Source organism: Cydia splendana, chromosome Z (genome assembly GCF_910591565.1).
Source record: "Cydia splendana chromosome Z, ilCydSple1.2, whole genome shotgun sequence".
Lineage (NCBI taxonomy): Eukaryota > Metazoa > Arthropoda > Insecta > Lepidoptera > Tortricidae > Cydia > Cydia splendana.
This window is the reverse complement of record NC_085987.1, coordinates 17,476,581-17,495,008: the sequence shown is the minus strand read 5'-3', so window position 1 is coordinate 17,495,008 and position 18,428 is coordinate 17,476,581. Positions and strand designations below refer to the sequence as shown.

At 39.6% G+C, this 18,428-nt stretch overlaps 1 protein-coding gene across 1 annotated transcript in view; it reads left to right on the top strand.

Moving 5' to 3' along the window:
• LOC134804822 (uncharacterized) overlaps window positions 1-18,428 on the top strand; it is a 470,867-nt gene that overhangs the window by 289,508 nt on the left and 162,931 nt on the right. The window lies entirely within an intron of this gene.

Below are 18,428 nucleotides of genomic sequence, written 5' to 3'. Positions count from 1 at the left end.
ATAGGATAGCAAGATTTAAAAATTTGGTTATAATTTCACATTAAAATGGGGTTTGAAATTTGGTAATCATTTACTATTTTTGGTTTAATAATGATTAGTTTGGTGTCATTTCCTTTAATAGGATAATAAAATGTAATAAAATTGGTAATCATTTCACATTAAAATGGTGTTATAATTTTGGTGATCATTTATTATTTTAGGGTGGTAAAATATTTTTTTTATTTTACTAAATCTGGTGATCAGTTAAATAGCAGCCATTAAAATAAGCCATTGCTACACGGTCGCCGACAAGCCTTCAGACCGCGTGGCCTTGGTCTGTCCCGGACCGTGTAGACAGTTGTTTCCAACAAAACTTGACCAAAACTGACCAAGGACAGACCAAGGTCAGACGGTTAGAAGTAGGGTTGCCAGATCGAAAGGCGCTATTATCGGGAAAAAATATAAATTTTTCGGGATTTTGGGACTTAAGTCGGGAAAAAAAACCATTCAAATTAAAGTAATTGTATCGACGCGGGTCGCTCGCTCGCTCGACGACAGTTCGGAACATGAAATTATTGTTTTATAACGTGAAGCTGTTTTTCGGGACAGTTTTCACTTCGTCGGGAATCGGGAACACATGCTAAAAATCGGGAGAATCCCGCCAAATCCCGACCATCTGGCAACCCTAGTTAGAAGGCTTGTCGGCGACCGTGTAGCAAGGGCTGGCGTAACGCGTAACTTGCGCGCCCTCTCTTTCTACCGCGCGGCGAAAATGTATGACTGAGCCTGCTGTTTCGTTTTTATTTACCAAAGAACTTTAGTCATACCGTATCATAATCAGTACGGTTACCATCAGTTTGTCACTGACATAAACGCCGTCGAGAACGTAATTTACTTTCTATACATCTCGCTCGCACTCGCATATTAGTGCAAACGGGATGTATAGAAAGTAAATTACGTTCTCGACGGCGTTTATGTCAGTGACAAACTGATGGTAACCGTACAGGTCAATTATTTAAAACTGGACTTTTATATTAAGCAATAAAGCTCAATGTTCTAATCTTGTACGGGCTGAAATACGAGGATCTCACAGTTACATTCTAACTTTATAGCACTCAAATATAATTCAATAAAGCTACATCTTGATGAAATCGCTAATAAAAGTGAACTCTAGTACTGGTGAATAAAACTCAAAATATCATGATGAATATATGTATATTTAGATGCGAGGTCTGCAAGGTAGCTTTACAATTTCTATTCGAATTTTAAACAATTAACGCTACAAATTTGAAAAAAAAATTAAGATGATATCGGAAATCGCAACCAAAACCCGTGCAGTCATAAATATCGTAGCGATGAATTAACACTAACTTTTATTGTGTAACTAGCGACCCGCTCCGGCTTCGCACGGGGTAACAATTGATACACCTAAACCTTACTCAAGAATTACCTACTCTATTGATAGGTGAAAAGCGCATGAAAATCAGTCCAGTAGTTTTTGAGTTTATCGCGAACGGAACCGAACCCGGGTATTCAGCTTAGTAAGTATAAATAAGTAGGTAGGTAGTACCTAGTTACGGGGCAACTTACCTACTTTGTTTGACTATGACACACAAGTACCTACTATGTAAACTTGTACACACATGACGTACAATGGCACAAGTCTGTGTGATAATTGGTTAGCGAGGTAGGTACTAGAGATGCAACGGATAGTTTTTTGGCCGGATACCGGATACCGGATATTCGGCCTGACCATCCGCCGAATATCCGGTATCCTACCGCCGAATATTCGGCCAGCGGAACTATACCTACATTTCGGTTTTTCAGGTGCGCATTCTGCAGGTTTGACCTGTTTCCTATACGTCTACCATCAGTTTTGACATTGACATATACGCTCACGTCTACCCCTAATAGCATTTTCTTGTAGGGATTTTGTTGGGCCTTTGTTTACGTATTAGTTGGGCAACCGTTATATTTGGCCGTACGATTTGCTGGAGGGCCCTCGACAAAGGCCCTCCCGAAGATTCCCAACAGAGGGCCATAAGAGTAATTTTTTCGTTGGGCCTATTTAAATAAATCATACAATTATTCAACGGTGGTGGTTTTGGTTGGGCCGTGGTTGGGCCCTTGGGCCTATACACATTTGTTTGATGGTTGGTTAATTGTTACATTTGGCCGTACGATTTGCTGGAGGGCCCTCGACAAAGGCCTTCCCGAAGATTCCCAACAGAGGGCCATTAGAGTAATTTTTTCGTTGGGCCTATTTAAATAAATCATACAATTATTCAACGGTGGTGGTTTTGGTTGGGCCGTGGTTGGGCCTATACACATTTGTTTGATAGTTGGTTAATTGTTACATTTGGCCGTATGGCTTGCTGTAGGGCCAACTACAAAGAAATAAAAAAGGGCAATTTTTTCGTTGTGCTTCTGTTTGCAAATTCAACAATTACCCAACGGCAAGTCAGGTAGGTCGGTAGGTAGTCGTGCACCAGGTTGAAGGCCCAACACAGCTTGTCCCACAAAGGGCCAACATTGTAACTTTAACGTTGGGCCTTGTGTAGGATTCTTACAATACTACCGTAGGTAAATAGTTGCGTAATTTATAGTGTGCCTACAGTCTAATTATGTAATGGGCTTTTGTTTACGAGTCCTACAGTTACCCTACGTTAAGTAAGTGGTTGTGTAATACGACGTTGGGCCTTTGCTGATAAATATTACAATTACACTACGGTAGGCATTGGTTGTATCCACATGAAGGCCCTAAGGCTAGGCAGCAGTTGTTGTTAATCTTCTCTGTATCGTTCCAATTTTAGTATATGTACTGCCGAAGCAAGTACACTTACTATACACTCTAATTTGTATATATACTAACCGCACTTCAAAACTTCGTAAGCGAGATTTATGTTTTTTGAGATTTAAATAGAGAAAATGTTCGTAAAATACAATTTTTTAACTTTATGTATAAATTTTATAGTTATAGCTATTAGATTTATAAGTTACTTTAAAAAAATATTATGATTATATCCGGAATAATCGAGAAAATAACTATAACTTCGATGTTTGGAGACAGTAACGCCATCTAGTGACGCCACAAGCAAACTCAACTGGTATTGTTGGGCATCAGTACCACAGCCAATGTTGGTAAATGCGATATTTGTGCTCACTGGGCCAACGAATGTTATCGTTGTTTAGCCACCGGTACCAAAATACACAAAGGCCCATTGTTAGGCGTCAGTGCCACAGCCAATGTTGGTAAATACGATATTTGTCATCATTGGGCCATCGGATGATATCTTTGACTAGCCAACGTTACCAAAATACACAAAGGCCCATTGTTGGGCATCCGTGCCACAGCCAATGTTGGTAAATGCGGTATTCGTCACCATTGGGCCAACGAATGTTATCGTTGTTTAGCGAACGGTAGCAAAATACACAAAGGCCCATTGTTAGGCCTCAATGCTACAGCCAATGTTGGTAAATGCGATATTTGTCGTCATTGGGCCATCGTATGATATCGTTGATTAGCCAACGTTACCAAAATACACAAAGGCCCATTGTTGGGCATCAGTGCCACAGTCAATGTTGGTAAATGCGATATTTGTTATCATTGGGCCATCGGATGATATCGTTGATTAGCCACCGGTACCAAAATACACAAAGGCCCATTGTTAGGCGTCAGTGCCACAGCCAATGTTGGTAAATACGATACTTGTCATCATTGGGCCATCGGATGATATCTTTGACTAGCCAACGTTACCAAAATACACAAAGGCCCATTGTTGGACATCTGTGCCACAGCCAATGTTGGTAAATGCGGTATTCGTCACCATTGGGCCATCGGATGATATCGTTGATTAGCCAACGTTACCAAAATACACAAAGGCCCATTGTTGGGCATCAATGCTACAGTCAATGTTGGTAAATACGATATTTGTCGTCATTGGGCCATCGGATGATATCGTTGATTAGCCAACGTTACCAAAATAAACAAAGGCCCGTTGTTGGGCATCAATGCTACAGCCAATGTTGGTAAATGTGATATTTGTCGTCATTGGGCCATCGGATGATATCGTTGATTAGCCAACGTTACCAAAATACACAAAAGCCCATTGTTGGGCATCCGTGCCACAGCCAATGTTGGTAAATGCGGTATTCGTCACCATTGGGCCAACGAATGTTATCGTTGTTTAGCGAACGGTAGCAAAATACACAAAGGCCCATTGTTAGGCCTCAATGCTACAGCCAATGTTGGTAAATGCGATATTCGTCACCATTGGGCCAACGAATGTTATCGTTGTTTAGCGAACGGTAGCAAAATACACAAAGGCCCATTGTTGGGCATCACTGCCACTGCCAATGTTGGTAAATGCGATGTATGTCATCATTGGGCCAACGAATATTATCGTTGTTTAGCCAACGGTACCAAAATACACAAAGGCCCATTGTTGGGCATCTGTGCCACAGCGAATGTTGGTAAATGCGATGGTGGGCCAATACAAAATTAATGTTGGCTACGGAACGAACCTCATCCCAACGTTTTCCCTACCGTTGGCACCGTGGGCCCCAACGAAAATGCTACGTAACTTACTTTCCATGCATCTCGCTCGTACTCGCATATTAGTGCAAGCGAGATGTACAGAAAGTAAATTACGTAGACGTGAGCGTTATGTCAATGTCAAAACTGATGGTGAATGTGAACGTTCGCGCGGACACATTTCTAGGTTCGAAATGAGTGCGCGTGCAAGTCAGTGGAATGTTAAAATTGATTAAAAATAATAAACAAGTACGACTACGACCGTGTCTGTTTCTTAAATCCAATTAGTTTACTCCAAAATCAAGCAATGTTATCTATCCGGTATCCGGCCGGGTAGTAAATTAATGGCCGGATAGGCCGGATACCGAATAGTAACCGAATATCCGGTGCATCTCTAGTAGGTACTCTAGGTAGGCGGAACAGCGGCGCAGCTATGACGAGGTTCGCAATAAACAACTACATATTTTTCATCACACTTGCTCGGAAAAGATGTATTTACACGTAGGGCTTGCGGGCGGGAAATTGAATTTTTCGCCCTAGGGCGGAAAAAATCTTTTCCGAGCAAGTGTGATGAAAAACACTTATTTACACGTAGGGCTTGCGGGCGGGAAATTGAAATTTTCGCCCTAGGGCGGAAAAGTGTTTTATACAGAAGTTTGTTTTTATTAATTCTCCTTTTTTTCCTTACAAGTGTGATGAAAAACATTGTGTGTGCCACGGGCGGTAAAGAAATTCCGAACTCGTGAACATTTTAAGCCCTCGCTTCGCGTCGGGCTTAAAATTGACACTCGTTCGTAATTTCTTATTTCCCGCCCTTAATACACAATGTACTAATACCCTTTATTCTCGGAATTATTAATTAAGTATGTGCACAATCACGGCGCTCTCCTCACTGGAATCGCTCGCAGAGTGTGACGGATGCCATCCAGCACCCCGCGTGACGCTTACTTCAGGGTACCTACACCAACTTCATACTTGCTCCTACTTAAGTAATGTTTATTCTAACTTCTGCCCGCGACTTCGTCTGCGTGGAATGAAGATGATGATTGATAAAAACTACCCCTATGTCCTTTCCCGGGCCTTTATCTATCTTCATACTTAATTTCATCTAATTCGGTTCAGTGATTTGAGCGTGAAGAGGTAACAGACATATCGACAAACAGCGTTACTTTCGCATTTATAATATACTAGCTTTTGCCCCCGACTTCACCCTTTAGGTGACGGATGCGTAGGTATATCTTGGGTGTAGGTGGGAGATCACACGCTCTTTGTACCAATCACGCAGATTCACGCATTAAATTTAATTTTACCTTACTGTAGGTAATAGCCTGCATAGTGCCAAACGATAGGCATCGCATCGCATAAAAAGATGAGAGTGTATTAAATGTATCAAAGCTAGGCTAGGGTACGTACGAGTCACTGTCATTTACCATTGATACCAAATGCTAGTTTGTACGAGTAGAGGTCGGGCGAGTTGGTTGCTTTGATGAACCCGATAAAGAAGTTCTGCGAGCACGAGTCTGGTTTACTGATTTAGGGTTCAGGTTACACCTAGTCGGCCAAGAACTCGAGTCGCCCGCGCTTGCGGAACCATTGATAATAGTGCAGGGCCTAAAGCAGAGGCAGGCGGCGGGTTGACGTCCTCGCCGGCTGAATGAAACGCCGTGAACACGACAACGGCGATACGCACCATGGTTCGCAATTTATTGCCAACCCGCCGGTTCGGTTACGCAACGATAAAATTGTCGCTTATATGACTGCGATTACACGCCAGCCACTATATCTACAGCCTGCCATTATATTGCGATATAACCATTTCCTTAGATTTTACTGCATTGTGAAAACTTGGTCAATCCTCTACTCTTTGGTTAGGCATGGCTTTCTCAAAGTATTCTTCATAATTATTACCTACTTCTAAGGCATACGAACCTTCCACTATGACAAAGTAGAACATGTAAATAAAAAACAAACAGTTGAACGGTGTATCTTTAAATTTAGACATTATATTTCTCGTACCTATTTCAAAATTATCAAATCGCCGTTTTCCACAGACTTTCGAGTGACGAAATCAAGCGCTCGAAATAAAAAAAAAATTGACTGCTCCGAATTTAAACAGCGCTCTCTTCTTCATTGACCATTGATATTGTGACGTGTTCTTCTCGTGCTCTCCAAATTTCCAATCATTTTATTATATTCAAGATCATATATATTACTCCATCATATTGCAATCGAACTAAGCATCCCATTCATTTTGTAAATCACGCATTACGTTGTAGGTACTAATACGTAGGTACGCAATCAGTTTACAAGTGTTCACACACAATTACTTACTGCATGTGCATGTAGGTACGTACTCCACTCTGTGTCGACCAATTAATCCGTTCAATTGAATACGTCAACCAATCGGCCTTTAACGCTTGTTCGATTAAAAATTAAGGACAACGGCTTTTAAAGGTATTTCAGTCACTATAATTCTCGTTTAGACTGCTAGAGCGACAGACGTGCGCTAAATGCCTTTAGAATGGTTGAGATGCTAAAATAGTGTACCGTAAAATGGGGTGAGTATGGAGAAAACTGACGATCGAACCTCAATAACATTTTATTTTATTTTTACATATGTAAGCTGAATGTAGGCAACGTAGTTTTCTTTTCTAGGTATGTATATCAAGTTTGTATGCACTAATGTATAAATTGAATGGTATACATATATAATAAATGTTCCGGACGTTTGTATTTTAGTGTTTTTATGATTTTGGGTAATGCCTTCTAAAGGTTTCTCACTGACTTCAGTGACTCATAAAGAGAGTTGTAACTATGATTTTGTATAAATTAGAAGTGCCTTAGTTTAGTTTACAAAATCAGGCCCCGTAGACAACATGCCATTGCGAACGAAACGCAACTGTCACACTAAATATGGAAGAGCGATAGAGAGACACATAGCGATTCGATAGCGAAGCGCAAGCGATTGTCACCTATTCGGCAGTAGTCAAACGATTATATTACCGTTGAGATCCATCTCCAGGTTGTGGCATTTGGGTAGTTCCATTTCATAACTTTACTGATAAACACAAAATCCCTCCTCACCCCGTAGTACCTCGTAGTTGGGGTGAGATGCGATTTCATACAATTAAGGTGATTTTGGAACATTGTTGGATCGATTTTTTTTCTTATGAATATCACTATATCCTAGCTCCATTTGTAATACGAATACATTATTTAGGTAACAGTAGCCTTTAAAAACCATCTCACCCCCCTGGCATCCCTTCTGTCCCCATTCATAACCCAACTCTCCACGCAATCCCTACTCACCCCATTTTACGGTATGTACTTGGGTGCTATTAAATTTTCATAAGTGCCTACATCTTTAAAAAAACGCTACGAATAAACCAATACACTAAATAATAGGCAATTGCTCTCCCCTGAAACAACAACTACAACTAGGTCTAGGGATTATTATTTTTTGGAAAATTATGTGAATGAAGGAGACTGAAGCAGAAGTTAGAAGAAACATTCAAACCCGTTCATCGACACATATGTAGGTACTCCTTCTGGATTGGTTTTAATTGTAGTGGGTGGAAACAGATATATTCTCCATTTAGAAGACTATTCAAGACTTTCAAGAGCGTGTTGCGTGTCGTGTCGCAACATCAAGGCTTCTTCTGACGCTTTAAGAATAGAGGCGTGTTCAGATATTTGCAAATTACGAACACTAAAAAAAATGTTTTTCATTGCTATGACTCTTGACCAAGGTCTATAAAATGTAGGCCGTTTGTTTTGAATAAACCTGCTCAGCAGTGTTTTTCTGCCTGCGAGCGTACTCGTATGATATGATGCAGGCAGGCTCGGGTTCGCCGTGCGCGCAGCGCGCAACGACCGGCCCGGGTAATGACAGCTCCGCCGCCATTAGCTCTCATTACCTCACAGTCACGTACCGCAGAAATGGATTTGTCTTTGCAAAAATAATGATTGTAGATTGCAGACCGCCTTCAAAGAAAATTGGATTCGTATACGTGTAAACAGGATCCGAGATAGGTCTCGCTCCGCGCCGTCGCCCTTCGGGAGGAAGGCGTTGCACTATTGCTGCCATTGCGACTTGAAATTCTTTGATTTGCTGACGCCGAACGAACGCAGCAAATTTAAGTAATCAAGGTGCTTGAATATTTTCATTTCGCCGTAAAGGGGTTAATATCAGCCGAATCTCGAAAATCGATCTCTAGATAGTTAGATACCCCGGACGGAACGGGTGGTCGTTTTAGTTTAGGAACGCTTGTATGCTTGTTACAAGAAATCAAAGTTATGCACGTAAATTACGTAATATAGGTAGTCCTTAGAAAAATTGTACCTAATCAGAATTTAGACAGTCAAGAAATGCCCCTAAATTACAATAGAAATATAATACGAGTACATAGCAATGTTAACTCGTAGGTGGAGTTATTATCGAAATGCTTTTGAAAGGCTGTTATCGCTGGTCAATGCGTAACACACTGAGTAATTGAGTATACAATAGGTAATAAAAATGCTGGGCATCATCTTCCTCGCGTTATCCGCATTTTACCACGGTTCATGGGAGCCGGGGGTCCGCTTGACAACTAATCCCAGGAATTAGCGTAGGCACTAGTTTTGACGAAAGCGACTACCATCTGACCTTCCAACCTAGGCCATATTAAGGATTAGTCCGGTTTCCTCGCGATGTTTTCCTTCACCGAAAAGCGACTAGTAAATATGAAATGATATTTCGTACATAAGCCATCTGAAAAACTAATTTGCCACGTGCCGGCGCGACCTACGGATTGAAAGTCGCATGCTCTTACCGCTAGGCCAGCGAAATAATCTAGAATTTAACGAAAAGTGGAATGTTGAGCGTTACGAGGGTTTCAAGGCTCATTTTGTCACCGAGTGAAACACAATTTTTCACCACATCATCGCGAGGAAAATACTACAAACAAGAGAGCATTTACGGGCTAGTGTGGTAAAAACGAATATGATGGTTTATAAAAAAAGTTTTCACCTCAGCAGCTCGAACAAGTCAACTCTCAACAACAACAACTCTTGCTTCTTAAAAACAGTGAGCAAAATGCGATTTAGCTCACTGAGTCATTTTGTCTCACTCAGTGAGCAAAATCGCATTTTGCTCACTGAGCGTGTCTCACTCAGTGAGCAAAATGCGATTTTGCTCACTGAGTGAGATAAAATGACATTCAAGTGACCTTTATAGTCAAATGTTATTTCAACACGTGGGGTCTAATACAAGTTCGATATACTTGGGTTCTATTATCTCTGTCCCTCTAGGTATGTACTCACTGCTTAGGGTGAAAAATTTTGTGTACTACAGGAGATCAAAGTTATTTACATCTCGTGCGCTTTTGAATCCCTTACTACGCTCAAGATTCTAAATTAGATTCACGAGCGTAGCGAGTCTTTCGCTTGCACGGGACTCAAAATAAGCACTCGAAGAAATATCAAACTTTGATCTCTTGTTGTACAAATAACTATTTAGGTAACATTATCCTAGATGTACCTACACTGTACAGTAAATAAGCTGCAGAGATAATTAATTGCCCCCCTCCCCCGCATAGAAACTTGCTGCAGGGGGGTCAGTCATCTCTGCAGCTGACTGTACCTACATTGGTGGTTATAAGATCAGTTTCGATAAACTTGAATATTGCTAGCACACACTGTAATGTCAACATCATCAGACACATACTCGTAATACCTATGTGTTTCAAATATTATAAACAATTTATTACTTTAAAAAATGATTATTGTTTAGGTTTTTATGTTTTATTTTTATTAATTTAGGATACTTACCATAATTTAGTTACATACTTTTAGTTTATACGTTTTTATACACTAGTAAGGTAAACGGTACTGGTGCTCGACGCGGTCCCAATAGGTACATGTCATCTTGAAACTTACGTCATTGTCAATAGAGGTGACAACAAAGTGCTATTGGGTATTAGCATGTCGAGCACTAGTACGTTTACCTTATAGCTATTTAGTGGATATTAGCCCTAAGGAAATCAATTGGGAGTTTAAGGCTTTGATTTTAAATACTTATTAATCAGCTAAATTATTGATTGCACTAACAACAAACAATTACAACAAACAGCTTATTCTTTGATTTACATAGTCTGTTAAATCGTGGCGGAGAATTCTAACGGCATACTTACTTACAGTAAATTAATACCAATTCATCTAGGATATGTTTTTTCCTACCTAACGAAGTGAGGTCTTATATTAGCTATTTAATCAAACTTCAATTCAATTCAAACTCGAGGATGTTTTGATTTTTACAGAGTTCCCGCCGCCTAGGTATATGTATGTATGAATATCTTCACCATGTTCGTTCGATTAACTAGATGAATAATGTTCAAAATACAATAGACAATAGGCCCTATCGATTTCTGCACTTACACTATAATAATGCTACAAAGTGTACCTGAATCTATCAACACACTAAACCTACCTACACTAGAAATAAAACAAATAAACTAGGTATGTATCTATATGTTGAGTCAGTTAGCAAATCGTAATCGCACGTAGGTACAATGGTCATCAAAATGAAACCTGTGGTCGTTGGTAAAGGCCGGGCCTCGAAAGATTTCACACATAAATCATGTTAACGCACAGTCACAATCCAGCGCGGCTGTTCGAGCACAAATTACAGCGGCGTTACCCGACCGCGGCGCAGGGTCGTTATTACAACTAATTGGCGACAATCAGCTACTGCCGTTGTATTGCAGAATTTTCTCGTAGCTACGCAATATTTTCAAAATAAAGTCGTGATGTTGTACGGCAATGTAGCAGCGTAATACTGCTCGCCCGTTTTTTAATTGACTTTAAACAAAAGGAGGAGGTTCCTCGGTTGAATGTTTTCTTAATGCCTTTAGGTAACCTCGGAACTCCCGACATATGTATTTTCTGAACCGATTTAGAAAATTTGTTTAATTTAAAAAAATAGGTGGTTTGGTTGGTACTTTGTCTTCTTACAGTGCTCCTGTTCTAATCGATTTTCAGTAGGTAGTAGTGACGGAGTCCACGAGAAATCGAATTGAAGTTCTCAAGTCCTATAATTAAATTCAATCCTATAATTTATTATTATACCTAATTACAGATTGTATTTATTTAAATACATGTATATGTACCTACCTACATAAAATGTATGTGTCTCGTTGACCTCTTCTGGGTTCTGATCTGTTGGGTCGAATTTCCATGAATATTGTTTGCATTAACAGAGGGTAGTTATTTATACGCAAGCATAGTAGTATAAATTAATATAAAATGTCGGACTATCCTCTTAAGTCTTAAGTGTACCCATAACATCCCACAGACAAAAGGGCGCATCTGAAAATGGGCTTCTGTTCTTTTTACATGCGATGCGCCGTTTCTTTAGGGTTCGATTAATTATTTATTAAACGCATTAGAATCCGTTAACGCATGCGGGTGCAGTCACGCGGTGGGAATGGGAGAGAAATGCTACTATAAAACAAAAGAAATTTACCATAGGTCGGTTGGTTCCCTCGACCCTCGGTTCGCACGGCCCAACGCGGAAACGCCCTGTTTACACGTTATGACAAAAAAGCGAAAATCATGCAGGCGCACGAGCATACAATACAATACCTAATGTAGCTACCTGGGAACGGTGGCCTCACTTAGTTCTATTAAAACGTTTTGCCAGGCAGATAACAAAATGTTATGAATTCTCATAAAGGTAATCGTCTAGTGACCGGCGCTCACGTTATCCTTTTGATGAATTTTAAAACAGGTACACTTTATAATAGTTAGTGCAATGGACGGCCCTAAAGGGACGTGACTAGAGTGTAGAAATTATTTAACGTGATATCGTCGCTATACATATAATTATGTTATATTAAAACGCAAGGGGCTTTGCTAACCGCCAAAATAGTCGTTGGTCAACTACCCGCCTAAGTAATATGATTCATGCTCAGTACCGTTTTACATTATTTATTACGTGCATTTACTTAAGAACTTCTGGTTTTTATGATCATCCAAAACACGTTTAGGCACAGCTATTATCACAAACCATGTAAAACATGACAGAGATTTCTAACTTCACGGTTTGGTATTTTTAAGCATTCCATGAATGTTACAACATGTAATACAATTTAACGCTAATTAGGAACCTAACCCCACACTTTTTTTGGATATATCTTTATTAATTATTAAATGAATAACCAGGAATGTACCTATTCCTATTACGTAGATAGATGTTTTTTTCATAAAGCTGAGTAAAACAATAAACACTACATAACGTCGCGTTAAACAATGCTTTTCCTCTTTTCGATTTTGTACCTGGTACTTAGGTACCTGTTCCACTAAACCCACTACCCGGAACACTATTAAACAACTCTACGAGGCATAAAAAACGTGTAGAAATAACACACCGCCGTCTCTTGATGGACACAACATAATATAGGTACGTCATTTATTCTCGAGTCTTTTGTGATATTGCCGTGGTATTTTACTTGATTATCGACATATTGTTATGCGTTAATAAAACTATTGTATTCGTAAAATTAAATTATTCGTAATATTGAATTATTTATAATAAAGGTATCAGAGTACCTATAGTCCTCCTCGCCGTGTCCGACGACGGTGACTCCTCCAACTGTTTTATTTATTTAATCAGGAGGTATCAGAGTAGGTAAGTATACATATATGGTAAATCGTTAATTACTGGTCACCGGTTAATAACTGGCCACCTTATACCCACTAAAAATGAATTCTATTTACCTATAAACAGAATTCATTTTAGGTTTCAATAACTGGCCGCCCTTCAATCACTAGCCACCTTCTGTTTTTAGTGAATAGAATTCATGTTTAGTATAAGTTGGCCCGTAAATGACGAATTACCCTATATTATATTTATTTAACCTGACATACACTTAAGAGCCCATCAACGGGCACACTAGCGCCACTGCTAAATAATCGTGATTTAAATTTAACGACAGGTATTTAAAAAAAGGGGGCCGCTACGTACTGTATTGTGTATTTAAGTACCTTTTGAATACATCAAACTAGTTTTTATGTTGCTGGACTCGTCGAACTAGGACATCAAAACAAAAACAGCCGTTTTACTTTGGTTGGACGCATAGATTGACGAATCCAGCAACATAAAAACTAGTTTGATGTATTCAAAAGGTACTGAAATACACAATACAGTAAGATTTACTCGGGTAATTCCGAATGTCGAAAACTGTCGGATAATTCCGAAAAGAAACTTTTATTATGATGGAATTAAGGGTGACTGATTTTCATCTGAATTTCGGAATTATCCGACATTCGGTATTACCCGAATACACCTTACGTAGCGGCCCCCTTTTTTAAATATCTGGCATTAAATTTAAATAATCACTATTAATTAGCAGTGGCGCTAGTGTGCACGTTGATGGGCTCTTAACAAATTCAAAAAAGGAGCAGCTTCTCAATTCGGTCGAACGACTTTAAAAGTTCGTTACCTCAGAACTCCGCAAAACCGTAAAATCTGAAGTACCCTACCGATTTCAAGAAAACGAATATACCTACCTACATAATTATATATGGTTGATCCCATTTTTTTAATCAAATCTATTCCGAAAGTATTCAGAAAACACCTCAAATATTTAGGATTTTTCTGTAACAAATAGAGGATTTGCATTTCTAAGAAAGTATCTTTTCAAACTGACGAATGACTGACTTAAGAATAATTATTTTGGACAGTTATATTAATACGAGTGGGTATAGTATGTGGCAGTAACCATAATGCGCGCAAGCGCAGTAGAGCTTTAGTTCAGTCTCCATCCTTGACTGTAGGCACCTCTAAAACAATGACATACAATTTCGCTAAATAAGCATAAATGTACAGAACACACAAACACAAGAAAGCAGATGTATTGTTGAACAAATAATAAATGTAGTACGGTCGAAGTGAGTCGGGGAGGGCTATTGGCGTACCGGGTCGTGACCCCTCTGCACCCGTGCACCGGACGGTGCAGCGAACCTCGACGGACTTTCTCAAAAAAAGCGGGGAGACGTTACCGTAGTATGCGAAGAATAGCACCCTTCGACAGGCGAGGCGCCGGGTGCGAGCAATCGTTTAGCTAGTATATATGTCGGCGGCCGATCGTAACATCAGGCATATCGTGAAATTCCTAGGCATATCGTGAAACGTGAAAATCTTTGACTCGTTCCCTGAGTCGACGGAGCCCCGCTACGCGGGGCTCCTATTTCTGGGCAGTTTGCCCTTCGGGCATCTGAAGCAACCTAACGAACCTATCCTACCTATATATTTGTTTGATGTGACTATCGTCAAAACATTACACAGGAACATTACGATCTGCCTGATCGTACGATCGGCCTACGACATATACATTACTACAGAGGCCGTGAAGTAAGGGGTTGCCGGCCGAATAGAATAGACGGCCGAACGTAGTGAGGCCGAATAGTTATCGAGGCCGGCAACCCCTTTTCACGCCGAGGTATGTAGTGCTTTTCTCAAACATGCAATGAAATAAATAAAAAAAAACACCACGAAATCAAAGTTTTATTAGAAAAACTAAAAGTAAACTACACACAAAATACCTATAATTAACACATAGGTATATCTTTATCACAGGTATATTTAACACATGACGTATAAGTTTACTACCCGTATATTTTTATGTATTCTTTGATTTTTTCGCCTTATATCCGTAAGACCACTGTGGTTTACGCCACATAACTAAGAAATTACATTTCACTTACACGAGAAATATCTAACTTAATAATATTTAAACTTAAAAAACAGTTTGGGTAGCATTATTAAGTACTAATCAGCATGCAGCAGTCACATCATATAAGTTTAAGCCTTGTTTAAGTATAGTTTAAGATTTAAGTACATAGTACTTCATGTACATTTCACAACGCAAAAAAAAATTACCTACGCGTGTTTGAGTAGCCATTTATACCCCTAACATTTAGATGAAATATTTTAAATGTTTATTTGTATATATAGGTAAATTAGTAATATAAAATTGTTTAATTTTGTTAAAAATATCTTATTATGTTCATGTCGATTCTACATAAATAAAACTGCAAAATATAACAAACATCGTTTTTTGTTTTTTTTAAAGGGAGAGTGGCAGAATGTCATTACGAACCATAAAGCAAACACTGCTTTTAATGGCTAAATGCCATGATGCTGTGTCACAAATATCCGTGAAAATGAAACTAAAAACCGGGCAAGTGCGAGTCGGACTCGCGCACGAAGGGTTCCGTACCATAATGCAAAAAAAAACGGAAAAAATGCAAAAAGAAAACGGTCACCCATCCAAGTACTGACCACGCCCGACGTTGCTTAACTTTGGTTAAAAATCACGTTTGCTGTATGGGAGCCCCACTTAAATCTTTATTTTATTCTGTTTTTAGTATTTGTTGTTATAGCGGCAACAGAAATACATCATCTGTGAAAATTTCAACTGTCTAGCTATCACGGTTCGTGAGATACAGCCTGGTGACAGACGGACGGACGGACGGACGGACGGACAGCGAAGTCTTAGTAATAGGGTCCCGTTTTACCCTTTGGGTACGGAACCCTAAAAAGGGCACTTTGCCGGCCTAGGCCTGGAAAATTGTATGAAATTTTATTAAAGACCTCTAGTCTAGCCGCGCCTGAAACGTGACACTTCGCTGCCTGACAGAATATCAATATTTCAATGCATGTTTGAGAAAAAACCCTTCTCGTGCTTTCGCACAAACTCTTAGTTAAATACACAATTTATACAATGAATGAAACATCACACATAAAAATAGTTTCTAAGTGAACATAGCAAGAGTCAATAAAAAGAGAAAAAAAACGTTCGTCTTCCGCAGCATCATAAAAAGTACAGTAAAAACCCAATAGGCTAGAAATAAACAACAGCTTAGCGTTGCGAAGCGTATCTAAAGGTGAATTTTGGGCGGCACATCGCCGCCGCCAGGTAAGCGCGGCGTTACCTCCGGCGGCGTACCTGCCGATGACGGGTCTTCTTTACAGGATCCTCCGCGCTACAGGATCCCGGCGCACTTTTCTTTCTTCGCTCTTTGTAAGACGAATATCGCAACTTCCATTGATGAGTGTGGATCTAGTCATGATGTGGAAAAACATGCACTAAACCTCCACTCATCGAAAGAAATTTACTTCTTCAATAACCGCCGTCGAAGCACTTCACGCACTTTTCGTTAGCGAAGTCACGTAGTATCACCAAACCGAAAGGAAATGAGCCGCAGCACGTTGCTAATTATTTAGCGAGACTTGTGACCCGACCCGCTCCGGGTAAGTGGCTATGACCGCACGCTCCGGTGACTCGATACGAAATAAACGGTCGAGATTTGAAATCTGAGGATCTAGACGCTGCGCGTCCGCCGCGAGTGGGGAAGCGGCGACCGCTGGGGACCAATAGCGTGCGAGCGCGCGCAAACTGGCTCGTGGAGGGGGCACCCTGTTTCCCTCCACCGCCGCACCGCCAGCGCGGCAACCGGGCTCCGCCAAGTGCCGCCCGATCGATATTATCTTTTCTATGAGAACATTATATCCTATCCTCCATACACTACCCATAAAATAAACATGAATTTAAAACCTTTGTTTCAAACACTAAACCTATTAGATAGGTACCTAGTCTAAATTTCATAGTTGTTACTCACGCCTATCTGATCTGCAATTATCGCATAAGATCTTAATCAATTTGGTACATCTACCATTAGACGGAAAAATATGAGCACTTGCATAAAACAAAGTAAAACTTCAAGTGACATACTTAATAGAAAATGTATTTATTTTGAGAATGATTTGCTTGATTCCATTTACTACACACGATGGTGATTAGTTAAGTATTACAATTACAAGATTTAAACAATAACCATCTAAGACATTTCCGGGAGAACCCGCCATGGACATTGATTACCTGCAACCGACCGTAATCTATAGCCGGTGTGCTGCACCTGTCTGATAAATTTTAGTTATTGCTATGGTAAGTAACAGTCAACTGTAACGGACTTATTTTGAAAGTAAAACCTTTAATATTAAACTACCCATTTGTCTCATTTATTAGGAACTTCCACAGATTATTTGCAGTTCTATGCATTCGATTCACATTTATCACTCAAAAACTAACAATTATTATTTTATAGTACATTTAGGTATAGTTGATCATTATTGTATAAATAACATCCTGTATTAAATTAAATTAAGTACTAATTACATACCACAACATCGAAAAATACGTAGTTATGCACGTGGACTCTGGTCCCCAAGTTATTCTAAAGTGTGTTGCCTTTTTCTTTTTAGTGTATAATGTAAATGTTTCCTGTTTGTTCCGGTAGAAATTTTTGGTAGTGAAACCCAATTAGCAGGAGCGAAAACTATTATATTGAACTACCCACTTGATTTGTAAATAGTAATTTACAGAATGGTGATTCGTAACTCAACTCATCCTTTTACATGAACAAGACCTCAAATACATCAATAATAACATTTTACTTCTGTAATAAATATACCACACTTCATCCTGTACTGTGTAACGAACTTATATGAAACTACCCACATTAGGAATGAAGAGAATGGATCGTCGTGAGATTCAATTATCTAATTTCATAAGTACCGACTTCAGAAAACAGTGATGACATCAGTGGCCTATTTTATAAAGCTACAAGTTACAATTTACAAGCGGAAGTCTCTTTCTAACCCTATCTATTAGAACGAGACTTCCGCTTGTAAATTGTAACTTGTAGCTTTATAAAATAGGCCACAGGTCTTCATTAGCAGTTAAACTTCACCGAGCCGTGCTTTCCAAGAGCAAACGCTAAAGACTACAAACAACACCCACATGACTATTGGTGAGCTTATATTTGAAGAGTTTTCTCAGATTCTGACGTGATCTGATGAATATGGAACCAACTG